The sequence below is a fragment of the Arctopsyche grandis genome, chromosome 1 (assembly GCF_051622035.1).
Source record: "Arctopsyche grandis isolate Sample6627 chromosome 1, ASM5162203v2, whole genome shotgun sequence".
Lineage (NCBI taxonomy): Eukaryota > Metazoa > Arthropoda > Insecta > Trichoptera > Hydropsychidae > Arctopsyche > Arctopsyche grandis.
In genome coordinates, this window is record NC_135355.1 from 23,275,080 (window position 1) to 23,290,466 (window position 15,387).

Consider the following 15,387-nt stretch of genomic DNA (forward strand, 5'->3'; position numbering starts at 1 on the left):
TGCAGATCATTGTCTTTTTCTCGTGTTTAAGGTTTGACCGCACTAGGCGTCACTGGGCTGCAGCGACGCAGCGCAGCTCATCAGAATCGGTACAAAAGGCAATTTTGACGCGCTGTGTCGCGCCACTCGTAGTGCATTCTAACTCATACAATTTTATACAAACAATATTTGACCGCGCTGTTTCCCTACAGTGCAGTACCACCTAGTGCGGTCTAGGCTTTAGACCAAATTTTATTTTATTTAAATTGGCACACATACAGAATAAAATATAAAAAAGAAGCAGTACAGTGAGACAAAAAATATAAAAATATAAATGAAAATATTATATTCCATGTACAGTGAGCACCACATGGTAATATAAAGCAAACAAAAAAGAAAAATTACAAAAAAAATGAATGAAGAAGCAAATCAACCACAGATTTGCTTCTTCACCTTAGCCCTAAAAGTACTGAAAGAGTCAGCAAAAGGTCGGTACAATCATCCACACTATCGTAAAGACGGCATATACGTGCGATTGTACTATTAAATGAAGGGATGCGGTGCATCCGCTCTAAAATCGCCAGACAAATTGAACGACAGATTAACGGACGGCTGCTTTAAATGCAATTCTCATCTTCTCGAATGATAGATTGCACATCAGATGACGGGTAACCTTTCGATGTGCACAGATGCAATTATTAAAATGGTAATTATTAACATTGAGTTGGATCTTTCAGGCGAGTTTAATAAGCCAAGATTCGATAAGTTCCGAATCTTGCCTTATTAAACTCGCCAGAAAGATCCAACTCATTTTTAATAATTGTATCTGTGCACATCGAAAGGTTACTCGTCATCTGATGTGCAATCTATCATTCGAGAAAACGAGAATTACGTTTAAAGCTGGCGTTCTGTTAATCTGGCGATTTTAGAGCGGATGCTCCAAGCCCTAAATGAAGTGTTGGTTATGACTAGACTCAAGACCCAAAGCGCGCCGTTTATTTATTTATTTATTTTATTAATTGAAAAATCAACAGACAGGATGTACATAGATATGTATAAAAAAACAAATAGTAAATAAATAATATATGTAACATCCGAGTCCAATAATAGATTTTTACAAAAATGAAAAAGATAAATATAAGGAAAACAAATTAAAAAGTAAAGAATAAAGGCATGACAAAATATGTAAAACATTGCATAATTAAACTATAGTATTAAAATATTTGGAAAAGGTTATAAAATAGAATATAAGAAGAAATTGAAATTTACAAATATAAAACAAATGAAAAAGGTAAATGCAAAATAAACAAATGAAAGGAAAAGAATGAAAGCTATAGTATGATTAAATAGCACATTACATAACTAAACTAAAGTATAAAAATAATGGAAATATTGGAAAAATAGAATAGGAGAAGAAATGAATCAATCGGTCAAGATTGTCTTGATGTTAGACCTGAATTGATGTAGGGAAATACCAAATAGATCAACCTCATTCAGCTCTCCGTTAAACATACGATAAACGCGCTGCAGATAAAAATATTTTTGGGAATTAGTATTGAAAGGATCAAGTGAAAAGAGTGCAACGCGTCTAGAGTACCGAACTGGGATTCTGAAATTAACCTTATTCAGTAAATCAGAACAATCAAGGAAACCATTTATGAGCTTAAAGAAGAATATAGCATCAGTATGTCGTCGCCTGACAGAAAGATTGTCAAAAGAAAGGATTTTTAAAATGTCGGAAACAGTAGAATGGGTATAGGTAGGAAAAAGGTAGCGTAAGGATTTATTGTTCAATTGTTGTAAATGCTTTGTTTAAGGTTCGCCGAACCTTTTTTTTGCACTCTAGCTTTGTAAATAGAGCCAAACCGCCCTGGTTTGGGATTCTGGGAAAAGCACGCTCTCTATCCGTAGTCTAGTTATGACAAATTGATGTATAGAACAGATTTCTACACCTGGTGAATCGGGCATTAATGTTAAAATTAATTTCGTTCAAAACAGACTATTGAGGAGAAGACTGATATTTTCCAAATACGTTTATTATTTTCTTGTATGTACATCAGCAAATAAAAAATATTAAAAAAAAATTGAAAGAAAAAAACTTAATTAAAAGTCAATGATTCACTTTCAAAAACTGAAAAAAATTCGGAAAAACTTAAGTTTTACATAGAGTTGGAGTTGGATTCGTGTTTTATTCTTCTCGCAACCTTATTGCCGACTCCTTTTTACATACCTCCTTTACGTTTTTTATTATTCTACTCCATAGCTCTGATTTTAAGAGTACTCACTATTCCAGGCCAGGCAAGCTCTTGTTTAGAACTTATCTCAACAAAAAGCTCATTTAAATGATGTATGACATTTGGCATTTTGTCACCGTGCGTCACCTTCGAACGAGAATCTCGTTGAAGCACGTCTTGCCAGAGTGCATAGCGTTCAGTTTTGAGACGAGGGATATACCAACGTGGTCCGTTGGGTTTATTGTCATTCACGGCCGGTGCTTTGTTTACACGGGCGGCCAGGTGCGCCAGAGAGCCGTAACTCGCCGGGTCAACGCACCTCACCATTCGACTATTGTAGGCAGATCCGAGTGAATCATGCCTTCGAAACTGTTGCGAAACCCTTTTGTGCTCTTTGCCTTCACGACTTCTTGACTCCTTTCGGAGCCAGCTCGAAACGCTGCGCTAACGTTATACACAGGTATGTTACATCGACTCAAATCGTGCATGTATGCATACATATGCATCAGTGGCCTGCGACAGAAACAGGAGAGAGATTTTCACGGCATGTCACTGCTATACATATGTATACACAATATTACATTGATACATATGTACAGTGCCGGTTTTAGGGGGGGGAGGGTCGGGCGGCGTCCAAGGGCGCCATTCGATGCGCCAAAGGTGCTTTAAAATTAGAGCGCCAAAGGCCCTACAAAATTTCAGATTAGAGCGCCAAAGGCACCTTTACTTTCTAAACTCAAACATTTGTACTCGGCAAATTCTATTCATTGAGTGAATGCGCATTCCGTTCTATATTTATTAACGCTACCCTGTGGCAACCACAATTTAAATCTTGTGCTATATGACGCTGCGAAATCTTCTGTAACATGGCAAACTTTTTTCAATATATCACTGGAAGATTCTAGCTGATAACGTACAATTATATTCCTAAAAAAAATATCTTAGATTTTGTAAACAATCTACTGGAATGAGCCGATCTTCAAATTAAGCTCACCGCGAATTAAAAATCACATATTTATTAGCAATGAACTTATCAATTTAAAAGCCTTTCTTTCAAATAAAGTTCAAGGTAAAATTAATCCTCATTGTATTAAATTTTATAAAACAGTATAATTTAAAATAATTATATCCAAACATTTGGGTTGGTATGCTTTTGCTGACATTGCCTGAAACTGTAGCAAGGTTCCAAGCCCAGGAAAACCTCCAGCTTAGGAAAATAAATATTTTACAAAGATTTGATTATTTCATCGTTGTCAACACTGTCATGTAGATTCGTTTTGCAAATAGCACTGGAATAACGAAACTTTGACGCAACAAATACTGCATACTGACTCACTAAGTGTCATTAATGCTCTACTCATCTATTGTATATGTTACAGTTGAAGTGTATCCTCTAGTTGCAATATATTTCAGTTGGAATATATTCCATCTAATCTAATACCAACTACCGTTATAATTGAGGTGTATTTTCAGTTGTATATTATATATTTTGACTGGTTTAAATAAGTTGATTCATATGGCGAATTATATTACGACTGAAAATACAGTTAAACTATAAGTTGGTACCAGGTAAAATAAAGAAGTTTGGTTTTCGTGAAAACGCCATTCGACTAGTAAATTGAGTTGAAAAGTCACATTTTTGTTCAGTATAACCGTACTCATTACCTTTATTCGTAATATCTTGCAAATATTAACGATTATTGAGTTCTAAAGCATTCGTAAAAACATCAGAACTGTTATATCACAACTGACACACTTGTAGAGATATAATTTACTAGTTGAACTTTATTCGAATATTAATGACTTAAAACGCTAATCGGAATATATTTCAACTGAAAAGTCACTTCGGCTTTAACATACATACATATTTACATATATAAGTATCGTAGTAAAAACAGTCTCAAAAGTGTGGCACGTGACGCGTGCGTGAACTCCGACAGTGAGAGGCGTATCTTCATGCCGTTATTAAATCGTACGATCTCGTTATTTAAACAAATTCCTCATACATTTTTTCAAATATAGGAATCACCGTTAACTCTGTGTCAATACAAGGATAAAATATCACCGAAAATACTTCAGGGGTGAGGCTTGCGAAGGGACGCTGCAGTACAGATTTAGCGTACGTCTAGCATTGTTTTTTTTTTCTAAAAATCTAAAAACGCTAGACGTACTAAATCTAAAAAAAAGCTTGCAATAACACGTGCCACGTACCTCTCTATGTATCCACGTACCTTAAAGATACCTTGTGGTATCTCGGATTTGTGTGTTGCGGCTACCGTTAATTTGTACACTCACGTATACTCTTATCCTACTTAAGCACACATAAGTAAGGCTTCCAATAAAAACAATGAGATTTATACGGCACACTACTGGATTACATACATACATATGAGGTTTTGACTATTTGTGTGTGGTGGACATGAATAGAAAGGAATAAAATGTTGATTGTTTTTATCTCAAATTAACAGTAATTAAGCTTAGTCCAAATTTATCTAATGTATTACACTAATTCAACAGACTATAAACTTACTTATGAGATTCTAGCATGATTCTGTCGCACACCTTTCAAAATTTTGTCACGAAATCAAATCACGATTTTTACACAGAGCACGTACATATTATACATACATATACATATATGTAGGTATCCGTCATGGGAGTTTTAATAATTTGATACAAATTTTAGATGAATATGGTTTGCGCTGACTGCCAAATATATTCAATAAGATTTTGAAATTATACTAATTTTCCCCCTAGTTTTAGATTTTCCGATTGTTATAGAGAGTGCCTATCGTAAATTTTGTAGGTTTTCCACATTCGGTAAAGTCAGGTGGGTGTTGTACATTGCTTTGGAGCGGGGGCGAATTTCTCAACCTTTTAATATATTATTAAAAATAAATAAAACTATTACTTTTATTTTAAGTGCCTACCTGGATATATTTGAATTTCAATATATGCACTGATTTTTTTCGATGAAATAGTTGAGATAATACAATGTGTAACAATATTCAAATCTATCGCCCACGATTGCGGAAACGGCGATAGTAATTAGTTATCATTCTTTTATTCAAAAGTCCTTGCATTGTCGAATGAAGGCTGCTTTGAATATAGACATCGAAAAACGTGTTTTTTTCCACTGTAGATTGCATGCGATTGACCCATTTTTTTGACAATTCATCGTATTGAAATTTAGAAGCGACGACAAATCAATACCTACTTTAGAAATCATTTACATGCGTATTTACAGATTCCAGATTGCGCCCTCTTAATATATGTATGCATGTACATACGTACACATGTATACATACGTATATAATAAATGTGTAGGTAAATTTTGATTAAATTTACGCATTGTGCACATTTAAAAGGAGGATATCCGCTTATGTCTGTAAATATGTTAAAACTAAGTTTCCTGTTTATTCTAATGATATGACAGGACGGATGCTGAACTGACATCCTTTATAAATTATCTCATTTCGAGATAAAATCAGATTTGATCAAGCTATTTATGTATTTTTAACTTTACCTACATATGTACCTTGGTTTTTCTCTTTCTCCAACTACACATTTAGTCTACATACATACTTACTAAAATGTATATAAGTTATTCATATAAAATTCACTTGCAATAGTTGGAATACCACTCTAGTTAGAAATTTTGCATTTTTCCTGCGTGATGATAAGTATTTCTCTTAGAAACACTAATTTTAGCAATGATTTTGATATTTCGAACATACACAACAATATATGTATGTATTATCAGGAAGGCGATACACATGATACCGGCTACTGGGGTTTTCTTTGGCTACTGTGGAAATGCACCTGTAAGTGGTGAGTGCACCTGTACCAACGAAAGTGCTGCCATGTGGACGTGAATATTTTCATAAACGTCATATTGTGACAATATTGACTCGACCGATACAACGCAAGACATTTTGCTCCTTATCTTCGTTATATATATTTAAGCTGATTAAACCTTGCATTCGTCCAAAACAAGGATGAACGTGCCGAAAACGGTTGGTGCTGTATAGTATGAATAGAAGTAGTCTTTTCTGTACAGTGTTGTTCCGACGTGCAGTGCTGGATGATATAAACGGATTTTTATACATATGTCCAACAAAACTTTATTGATTGTGTCAAATTTAAAGCATCCGCTGATCGAGTTAGTTACACATCAGTTAGTTACTTCGATGAAAACCTGGCAAATAAGATAATAATTGGCTGTATCCATAACTTATAGCTATTCGTTGGGTAAGTATGTAAGAGTTGGTCAGATGAGGTGTCGTTTGTCGGTTTTTGATCGCTGCAACAGGATATGTCTGAATTCTTTATGAAATGATCGTCATCTAATTTCTTGACAAATTAATAATACATATTTCTATAATTTTTTAGGTAGAGGGCAATAGGCTACATTCTGACCCGCGGATCGTAGCTTTGGAACCTCTGATGTGTAAAGCCTACTTATCTTATACATTTAAAGGGCGTTTCTTGTTTTTGTTTTTTTTGTATTATATTTTAGTCGGATTAGACACTTATATTTCGAGGTTTGTCAGGTTTATTAGGCATTGGCAAGGTTTATAGATAAGAATCGATGTATGCCAATTTATATTCAAAGAGACAATTAAGATACACCATTTTATTTTCGTTCCATTATAACGAAACAATTGCAGCATGTATATAGGGAAGGTGTGACCACAAAATTACCAAATCTTGCTTTTGATTATGATTTGGTTGATCTGAAATCAGAAAAAAGTTAAAAGAAAATCATTAAAAACAAAAAAAATCAGCCTTCACAATTTTTCTTCGCGTTTTCCACATTATCTGTCTAAATGCAGAAGTGAATGTTGTTCAATATATTTTACATGAAGCACTATACACATTGTCAAGACAAGTTTCCATGTGCGTTCAGGATTAAAGGATTCGATCGTTACATTTCTGCTATTCGATATCGTTACCACAGCCTACATAATCTGTATTAAAAATAGTTGAATCAACACATAAATTTACATTGACGTTGAAACAGTTCCTTTATTCGGATTACTTACTGACGTCACATCTGTATGTAATACAAACGTTCCTTTTGACGCATCTTATCTTATGTGATCATCACTATTTTATTCGTACGTCTATTGTTCAATTAGCTTCTATATTTTTATTTAAATATAATAAAGGTGAACTTAAAAGTCTATGTACACACGAATTTCAAGCTAGTTGCTTACCTACAGTGTTGCAAGTAAAATGTGCGACTTGGTGCTTCATATTTATTGTTTTGAAATGATTTTTGTAATGAAATTTCCCGTTAAAGGTATGTTATTTAAAAATTATAATATTAATATAGATATAATATCATTAAAATCGACCTAGCCAATCATCTCCCATTCAAACATATTTTGTGCAACTTATATTCATTGAATTCCACGCATTCTTTAACTATTAATAGTTCATTTGCATATTGTACATATGTACATATATACGCATTTTACAGCTAGTATAGAATTTTTAAATTAGATTTAATTTAAAAAATAATTTTACCATCGTGTCATTGCCACCTATGGCCAACTTTGTAAATATGTACTAACATATAAATTTATAATATTATTATAAAATTTTAATAATGGTGACCTGCAGTCACATATATCCAAGGTCTGGCCAGCAACACTGGATCAGGGATCAGACTCTTAACCCCCAGTTGCTAGCATTAAACGCTCATCACTATATATGTATTATTTTATCAATTCATTTCTCTCTCATTATTTCGTTTTATCAATGAAATATGCGAATATGTGAATATGCGTATTCTTCATTTGTCAGAATTTCCCAATAAACATCGTTATTTTTAAAACAAAAATGTATTGACACTACGTATTTCGTATCAGTAGCTTACATAGCAATGATATATTCTTGGGACTGAGTTTATTTTCACGTAGTTACAAATTTCAATTCAAATTATATGTATGTAAATGCGACTATTGGATTTCCGGTAGTCATGTTGACACGTATTGCATTAATTCTGTTGCTGTTAAAACATGTACACTTTCAAATAACCAGCAACATGACTCAGTGGTTAGCTTATAATACTAACAGCTGAAGGGTCACGGGTGCGAGTCCTGGCCAGGTGATGCTGGTCAGACCTTGGATATATGTATGTATGTATGTGATTCTAGGTCAACCGTTTCCTATGAGAGTTTGCCAATTTGTTGAAAATATTTCTCATAAAATTTGCCACCTACCCACTACGTGTCACCTCTACAGTACATATGTACAACTTTGGCCATAGGTGTCGCTTTGAAGAAACCTGTAATGGCACCATGGTTAATATAAAAAAAATCTTTTGACATATGTATCTTCTGGTTAAAGACTACATATGTATGTATGTAGTTACGCGTGTTCTCCACGTTCAATAGGTAGTTTTGGGAAAAAATTGATACATGCATTTAAATAAAGTTACATGTAAAATAAAAATAACAAACAACAACAATTGAGCCGTTATATCTGAAAGTCAAATTTTCAGTTCCAAATACACTATTAATGTTTGACTTCATTCACAATTTATCAATTATTTTAATTCGATATGTCCAGAATCTCGGAAAAGCAGAATAAACGTATTACAGGCCATCAGTATTTTTTAATATTATTAAGCATTATATTTAATGTTTTGCGAAATATTTCTCGAAATAAAGAAAAGTGGACTTATGCCATTTTCAAATATAACGGCTCAATTTTCGTCGTAATAGGATATCGTAATTATCGTAATAGTCGGAACAGAAGTCGGAACAGAAGTCGGAACCGAAGTCAGAACTGACTTCCGACCTGAAATAGAAATCGGAAATCGGGATCGCAATCGGAACCGGAATAGGAATAAGAATCGGAATTGGACCCGCAACTGAAATAGGAACCGGGAATCAGAACTGAAATAGGAATTGGGAGTCGGAACTGAAAGAACAGTCGGGAATCGGAACTGACATATAAATCGGGAATCGGAACTGAAAAAGAAATCGGGAATTGAAATTGCAATCGGAACTGGAAATAGAAAAAAATCGGAATCAACATTGAAATTTTAAATAAGTTAATTCTAAAATTATGAAATCTTCGTGCTTGTCGATGCATTCGCCAGATACAAACATTTATGTAACGATAACAATTAATCTATGTTCACTCGTCATTACAGATCGCTCTAATACGACGAGTGTACTATATAGATCAAGAAACACATCAAATTATGTATATATATAATTCGAAATTATACACGTCAAATATAGCAAAGTGCATTGCAAACATCGTATACAATACGATCAACAAACAATACGAATTTTTATACAACAATCATCCACAGAGACATGTATGGAGAGAAACCCGGCGAACCTTGAGATATAACATAATAACTCAAGATTTTGCGAGAGAAACGGGGAGGGAAAGCCAATTTTGCAGGAATCGTTTCAATGAAAATCACAAAAATTGGCAAACTCTGATAGGAAACGACCGACCTGGTCACTAACCAAGGTCTGGCCAGCAGCAACCAGTGTGACTCGAACTCATAAACACATTAACCATAACAAGATATGTTAACCACTAGTCCATGTTGCTGGTTACAAATGGATACAATCGCTTCTTAATACATGAAGCGCTAATGAAATTCGAGCGTCTGTCATACACAACAACACTCAAGGACATTATTTTTCCAATGACATGCTAATATATTAAAAAAAATATTTTTTTTAATGTTGGACATAATGAGCTTTGTAGTGTGTGTTTTGTAGCACTACAATGCTCGTCAATATTTATAGTCGTATTGTGTAATTATACTTGGTGTCCATCAATCTTACCTTATCGTTAAATAATTTATTGCGGAGTGACCTTTTTTTGTATTACGTTGTATTTAATTTAATATCAATGTCTTTTCGATTATCTTGCGGGACTGTAACCGTTCGTGCCGAGCACAATGCTAATACTCGTTGCGATTACATTCGATAATTCGTCGCGGTCTCCATTGTATGTACCTATACATCTTCACAGACGAACAGTTTCTCAGTTGGTCATCATCACAGAAAGCCAGCGTCGATGTCGATGGTCGTCGATAAAGCGGACACGACACCGTGTCGTCACGACAGCATTATCATTATTGTTTAAATTTACTTATTTTTTGTCTGCGAATTACCAGCGACCGCTGTAAAGATTTTCCTTGTACACAATGCTATTCGATTTTTTTTTTATTTTACAGTATAACTTTTTTTTCCAAATCACAGACCTCGGTTTTACGTCTGAATCGAGTATTCGCATCGGTGCGATGAGGTTTTAATAACGCTTCCGTAACAGATTTTACACGTAAAAAATATTTTTAATGTCAGATTTTATTAAATTTTCAAATATGCTATGCTTGCGTCACACGTATCCTATTTTATTTATGATACTGACAAATCAGTTCGAAATTATTATAATATTATCAGTCTGGTTTACTTGTCTTGTCTTGTGTTTAGATTTCATTAAATTTAGATCTTTATCCCTTTAAAGGTTCATTTATAACAGTAGCAGTACAAATGGTTGTGAACCACGTGGCCGCATGCTCATTTCATACTTTGCCATTGTAAACTTGCCAGAAAGATCCAACTCAATTTTAAGAATTGCCTATCATCAATGTACATCGAAATGTTATCAGCGCAACACCATTCAAACAGTCAAAATTCAATCGAAATGAGCATGCAGCCGCTTGGTTTGCAACCATTATGGACACATATGTACATATATGTATATGCTCCGTAATTGTATGTATGTATGTACGTGGCGTACCGTAACAGCAGTAACCGACTCGATCTATTCATATTATACAGCAGTACACGTTACCGAAACGTATCAAGCACAACCGATTTTCTTTGGCTAATTTGGAAATATTAACACATGACGTTACGCCATAGTGGCGAGTGCACCCAAACTAATGAAAGTGCTATCCATGCGTAAACGAATATTTTCAGATACATTATATTGTGATAATATTGAATCGACGATACGACGCAAGCAATACTGCGCTCTGTATGTATCCATATGTATGAATAAAACTAGTCATTTTCGTGCAGTTTTATGTATGCCGAGCTATTGGCATGCAGTGCTGGATAATATAAATAGAACTGAATGCGTGTTTATTTGTCATTTTCGTAATATTGCTAATTTTTAAAATGTCAGTTAATGTTACCACTATTAATACACTCATATTACAGACGATTCATAAAATGACTCTTCTATAAAGAGTCATAATAATTAACGTAAAAGTTCTAGAATTATGAGTTTTAGTTTAAATTAATGTCCATGATAAAGCAAAAATAAAATTATTGTATTAAATAACTTTCAGAAATTGACCTTCATACAGAAGTTTGTTACCTTATTTACGCATAATACACAGACGATTTTTAAATTTGTTTTCGTTGAATTTTACTTCACTTCACTTTTCCACCATTTTTAGGCGTCCGTTGTATAATTTTTTCTTTCAAAATTCTATCAATTAAATCACATATGTATATATTTTAAGACGTTTTTTGTGAAGTCGACAAAATTTTGTTCGAAAGCTTATATGAACTTTAATGGTTTCATGCCAAGACTTTCATATATCTGAATTTATAATGGACATTGTGTACAATGTGTAATGGACTACATATGTGTAAATACATAGAGTCTTCCGAGTCAGTATATTCCAATTAAACTTTGATTTTCTTTTATGCAAATTATAGTTGTCGATCTACAAATGAGTTCGTTCTTTTTACATCCGCTCTGAAAATTTTCATTGATTTATTCACCAAACATTCGAAATTGTGCCTCTCCAAATGAATACTCATCTATAACGACTTATTATTTCATTTGAACGATAATTTCGTAACAAAAAAATTTAACCCTTCTTTAATTAAATTTGGTCGGAATTTTGTGTTAAGTGCGCGCGCGTTCATCTCTCCAAACGAATCAGATTTTACAATATATAGCTACATACATAGATTTGAAGCAACATATGTAGTTTCAATATTTTTAGCCGTTTCTGTGCACACTTGTTTAACAAAATATTCTTTGGAGCAGAGCATCTTAACCTGTGTGCCGTGGCAATATTTGTTCCCCAAACAGCACTTTGGCCTAATGCGTGCGAGTGAGATCGCGTGTGAGGGAGAAAACCGATGTTAGTTAGCGTTTTGTCACCTATGCATATACGGAATAACTAGCGACTGCCGATTACATATGTATGTACGTAGCTGAAAAACTCTACGAGTCGTAAACAATGTATGCCGCGAATATCCAGAGGTTACGATGCTCTGCTTTAGAGCATAAACAGATTGCGGTCTACCGTGCTAACAGGAAGATGATAGTAAAAGATGCTAGCAAGGCATCAAACTCATTTTTGCATGTTCACGTGCACTCTGGCTGATTCGCGTCTTGTCCACTGGTCAACATAAGGATCTGCTCTTCACATTTGAGTTCCCCCACGTTCAGCTCATGTTGGCAGTCTTTTAACTGTGACGTATGTCGAATCGAAAGGAGATTGTTTTTTACACATTTACATACAGATTAAGGCGATTATGTATTAATTTTTTTTTAATTAATAGATGTATGTATGTGCAATACTTAATATAATAAATAATGTATGTATGTGAATATTAATAAACGCATGGCTCGCGTTTGCGACAAAAGTGATTTACCAATACCCAATGTATGCAGATCTAAGACGCATTTATTATCTTTGTCTTTGTCTCTAAATACATATGTATGTACATTAGACAAGATACTAACAAGTGTTAAGACGTGAAATCTTAATAAAAGTTATGGAAAAGGCGTTTGAATTAGCCTGACTAGTTGAAGTTGAATATGGCGGCTATTCTTTTAACCCTTTTGAATGCTGACCACCGCCTATCGCCGTTTTGCCAAAAAGTCTATGAGCCGGAAATACGCCGATAGGCGTTGTTTTTGAGTATGTAAAAAATAAACAAGAATACTATCCGCTAAGCCCTTCCAGGTAGCATTGAAAAAAATGCATTGCACATGGGTCGTGTAATCCGTGACAATGTTTATAAAGACTGGTTTGCACCTGAATCTCTGAATTTATAACCATAGCATAATTTCTCGATGGAAATCCATAACTGCTGAGTATTTTAGATTGTGGCTTGGCATTTAAACTGAGCATTACATTTTAACAACAATGAAGAAGATGGAACTAGTTTTGGAAAAATACGTTCATCGATAGACTTTTTTTGTTTATTTTATATTGTTGCAAGATATATTAGAGAGTCTAAACACACCTTTACAAAACTCGAAATCCTCGGCGGTAGTCATCTAGGGTTTTTTTGGATTAGCTAAAATTTTTATACCTGCTTTCTATTGGATTTCTAAATAATTCCAGTTGGAAATGTTGGCGAAATTTGCAGCGTGGCAGGCTTTCAACAGAAAAGACGTCAGCACTCAAAGGGTTAAACAATTAATGCAAAAAATATTCCCAAATATACATAGGTATGTATGAAAGCGATCTCCGTGACGAGCCAGAAATGTTCGAAAATTAGCCCATTCGTCGAATTGCTTGGTGAAATTACAACTTTTTTATGGATGTAGGTATCTGGAAATGTTCTTACACAATGGCATAGGAAAAGGTCGATTTTTAATTTTTATAATCGGAGAATTAGACTTTTTTAACGAATCCACAGCCCTGGGGTATACCTACCTATACATGCATATAATATGATACACGTTTTGAAATCGAGATGTGTTTGTACTTTCGATTATTTTCGTCTGGTTTCGAGTGCAGGTTTTTGCCCCACCAGGTGGTTCCGTCGTTGCAGTCCGTTGCCTTGCAAATATGGTCGTATGCAGGCGAAACTTGGGGGCGGCGTCCTACGCGACTGAGCCTACAGCGGGGGCGGCTCACCAGGGGCGGACAGGGGGCCCCTTTGTTTCCCGTTTGCCGGTCCAGTGGCTCACTAGTTCAGTGCGGTGCGGCGAGTCGACCAGTGACGCGCGCCGCCGCTGCTCTCGCTTGCATAACATGTCGACCGTCTCGTAACCGGCCAACTATTGTTTGTACATGCACTTTATAAATAAATTCGCCATGTGCCAATGTTGAACTTGATCAGTTCGTACTTTAATTTTGTGCCAGTGACGTCTCTACGAAGACAAATCACATTGGAAAGTGTGGAAATTATCGCGCTCTCTGTGTAACCACGTGCTATTTGTAAGTTAAAAGTTTTTTACAATACTTCGAATGTACGAATTTCCAGTCGTTTATGAAATTTCCGAATTAGTGATTATTTTTGTAATTATTCATTGTATTTCAAATTTACGAATTTCCACCCTCTTACGTGAAATTTTTACGTTGCTACCTCGAGTGATACGTGTTTATGTCTAATGAATAATGGTACTCAACCGTGCGGATAATATTAGCGACATCAATACGCTGTTGTTTAGTCATATTACATATTTATAAGGGCGCGTTAAATTTGGGGATGAGTTAAAAATGCCTTATGTTTTTGTAATATTGTTCAATTAAAAATTCATTGACTGAATGTTACATTAGCAGCGGAAGTGTTAAAAAGTAATGAAATAATAAGTATTGTGTCGTAATGAGGTCGAGATCATACCGATTGTAAGAAATCTTTTATTTCTTCATCGCTTTATTCAATTTGACAATTGTGTAATTTTCTTCAGGCTTATGTAGGCACATTCATACATGTAAAGAAACGTATTTTATAAACGATTTTGTTCCTAAATCTAATATATAATTTCGAAAGAGACTTTGTATGTAAGTAACATTGGTTGGGAACTTCGTAAACAAGTCAAAATGTCTATGACGACGAGTTGGTTTTTTTTTCGATTCAAATAAATTTAATAAAAAAACATATGAATATTTACTATTGGATTCGCCATGTTTAATCTGTTTATATTACAAATACTAAGCGAAGTCGGGTAAAACAACTAGTAGTATATATGTAAAAGCGACTCAACTTACGTGATTTGAATTTATGGATGGTTTTGTATTCTGTATTTATTTTTATACTTACTGCAAATGCGTCACATTTGCATTGCAATTGATAATTAATATGCCCTCAACTGTGAATTGGAAAATTGTACAAATATATTTATTATTACTATTACAATTTGAGATGCATCGATTGCGAATGAGTCATAGTAGTGTTGATCTAATATTTCAAAGAATTTCGAG

At 34.4% G+C, this 15,387-nt stretch overlaps 1 protein-coding gene across 1 annotated transcript in view; it reads left to right on the forward strand.

Moving 5' to 3' along the window:
• LOC143908988 (uncharacterized) overlaps positions 1-15,387 on the forward strand; it is a 60,478-nt gene that overhangs the window by 24,010 nt on the left and 21,081 nt on the right. The window lies entirely within an intron of this gene.